Genomic DNA, 3,088 nt, shown 5'->3' with positions numbered 1-3,088 from the left:
AGGTTAACTTGAGTTCTTAGAATAAACATTCTTTTGTTTTGAAAAGTACTTTTCCATTTCTGCTGTACCACACCTGTAGAGTGGGCCGTGTGCTCCCCATACCACAATCTATTAAAAACTGTGGGTCAGGGGAACTCCATGATACACTTTGGGGTTCTCTAAACTCTGACCCATAACAATAGGATATTGATAAGTAAACTTTACCAGACAGAGCAAAGGAAGTTTCAGCTTTTATTTTTGAGTTACAAAGCCAGGGTTCAGAGTGTGGCCAGGGGCGAACCCCTAATCCAGCTCCTTGCCTGCTCCCAAAACCAATTCAAATTCAAATTGAATCCAATTCGTGGTCCCCACAAGAGAGACACACCAGACCTGAGCCAAAAGGCAGAGCAGATACAACACTTGATCTTGGCCAAAAGGCCGGGAAGCGATGTTTCAGCTTTTGTGACACCAAATGGTCTGTATCAGTTTGAAGTTACGCCGTTTGGAATTGAAGAATGCGCCAGCAATATTGCAAAGATGAGCCAACAAGGTCATTTCTGGACTAAACAATTGTGCCGTGTACATGGAGGGTCTGGCGGTGTCCTGTCAAATGTGGAAGGAACATTTGGAACATCTAACGGAATTATTCGATCGACTGCAGGAAGCTGGATTGGCGGTAAACTCGGCTAAAAGCTGAAGTCACATTTCTAGGCCACACAATTGGACGCTGTCAGATGGCTGCACGGAATGTGAAAACAAAAGCTATTGGGGAGTTTCCAATACCATCAACGAGGAGAGAAGTTCTGAGATTCCTGGGCATGAGGGGTTTCTCCCGGACATTTGTGCCAAATTTCAGCAGCGTGGTTGCTAAAAAAGGGCAGGAAATTTCAGTTGGAATGTGAGGAGGCATTTGACAATCTGAAATCTGTGTTAACCACCACACCAGTGTTGGTGACACCTTGTTATGCCAACCAATTTAAGGTGGCAATTGATGGCGAGTGATGTCGGTGTGGGTGCTGTGCTGTTAAAGGAAGACGATGATAGAATCGAAAGGCATGTTGGTTATTTTTCTCAGAAATCGCCCCCCCCCCCCCCCCGTGAACCCCACTCGCCAGCCCCTGACCACCCCAGTCCCCCCAGCCCCCGGCGAAGCTCCCCCCCCACTCGTGGAACACCCCTCCCCGCCCGACTGTGGCGCCGCTGGACACAGCCCACAGCGGCCATGCATGGTCCTCGGTGTGAGCACAGGGGAGCGACGCCATCGTGGACTCGGCTCATTGGGGGGGGGGCGGAGCATCAGGGGAGGGCCTCAAGTGACGTCCTGTGGCCCTCCATACGGCACGTGGCGTATTCCCCGAATATCCTGTTTTTGAGGGGGTGGGGCATCGTACAAACGCCCCCCCCCCCCGCCCCGATTCCAGCGTAAACGTGGATTCTCCGACCGATCGGCAAACGCGATTTCAGCGTTGCCGATGGCAGAACCCCGCCCATCGAGTTCGGGAAATTGGTGGAACAACGCTTTGACATTTACGCTGGTGACAATTCATCAGAGACAATTGTGTTTGCAGACCGTAATCCATTACAGATTGTGGAAAAGTTTAAGGATCGCTATGAGAGATTGTTTAGGTGGAGTTACAACCATTTTTTTTTTTTTTTTTTTCTTTTTTTTGAAATTTAGATTAGCCAATTATTTTTTCCAATTAAGGGGCAATTTAGCGTGGCCAATCCACCTACTCTGCACATTTTTGGGTTGTGGGGGCGAAACCCACGCAGGCACGGGGAGAATGTTCAAACTCCACACGGACAGTGACCCAGAGCCGGGATCGAACCTGGGACCTCAGCGCCGTGAGGCGGTTGTGCTAACCACTAGGCCACCGTGCTGCCCAGAGTTACAACCATTTTAATTAAAAATTGCATATGTCACAGAGGAGAAAATGTGATTGCTGAGACTTTATCACAACTTTGAAACGTGAGGAATCTGGAACGTAGAAACCAGCAGCAGGAGAAGGCCATTCGGCCCTTCGAGCCTGCTCTCCTATTCATTACGATCATGGATGATCCTCCAACTCAATAGCCTAATCCCGCTTTCCCCCCAATTGACCCCCTTCGTCCTAAGTTCTATATCTAACTGCTTCTTGAAACCATTCAATGTTTTGGATTCATCTACTTCCTGTGGTAATGAATTCCACAGGCCGCCCACTCTCTGGATGAAGAAATTCCTCCTCACCTCTGTCCAAAATGGTCTACCCCGAATCCTCAGGCTGTGACCCCTGGCTCTGGACACCCCCACCATCGGGAACATCCTTCCTGCATCTACCCTGTCCAGTCCTGTTAGAATTTGATAGGTTTCTCTGAGATTCCCCCCCATTCTTCTGAACTCCAGCGAATACAATCCTCAGGTAACATCGAGGGCTGAAGGGCCTGTTCTGTACTGTACTGTTCTAACCAACTCAATCTCTCCTGTCATGTGAGAGTACCTTTAAGAAATGGGTCTTTATAAATGGGTGTGTATATAAATATCTGTGGTGAGAGTACCTTTAAGAAATGGGTGTTTACTACTGCAGTGATGTCAGAGAGTGGGTGGAGCTGGGCTGTCTGTCAGCTTTTTATTTTCATTTTTGAGCAGGCTGCAGGGTGTGTTTTAATTTCGTTTTCAGTGTTGGAGCTGAAGCCAGACAGAGCAGGTGTACTGCTGATCTCTCTGCCATCAAAAGACTATCTCTTGATCATTTGGTGAATTCAGAATTAGAAATGTTCTCAGTAGTGAATGTAAACCTGATGTGCTTCTGGTGAAAGGTGTTTTAAGTTTTATGGATGTTAAAAAGGAAAGCTTAAAGGATTACTCAGTGTTGTATTCTTTGGGGGTTGTATTTGAATTAACGGTTGCTAAGATGTTCACTGTATGTTTTAAAAAGGTTAACTTGAGTTCATAGAATAGACATTGTTTTGCTTTAAAAAATACTTTTCCATTTCTGCTGTACCACACCTGTAGAGTGGGCCGTGTGCTCCCCATACCACAATCTAGTGAAAGTTGTGGGTCAGGTGAACTCCATGATACACTTTGGGGTTCTCTAAACCCTGGCACATAACACTCCTCATACATCAGTCC

General features: G+C 47.2%; 1 pseudogene; it reads right to left on the bottom strand.

Moving 5' to 3' along the window:
- Positions 1 to 217: 217 nt before the first annotated feature.
- Positions 218 to 429, bottom strand: LOC119955970 (annotated as a pseudogene).
- Between the last annotated feature and the right edge of the window lie 2,659 nt (positions 430 to 3,088).

This window comes from Scyliorhinus canicula, chromosome 21 (genome assembly GCF_902713615.1).
Source record: "Scyliorhinus canicula chromosome 21, sScyCan1.1, whole genome shotgun sequence".
NCBI lineage: Eukaryota > Metazoa > Chordata > Chondrichthyes > Carcharhiniformes > Scyliorhinidae > Scyliorhinus > Scyliorhinus canicula.
This window is presented reverse-complemented; position numbering and strand designations above follow the sequence as displayed.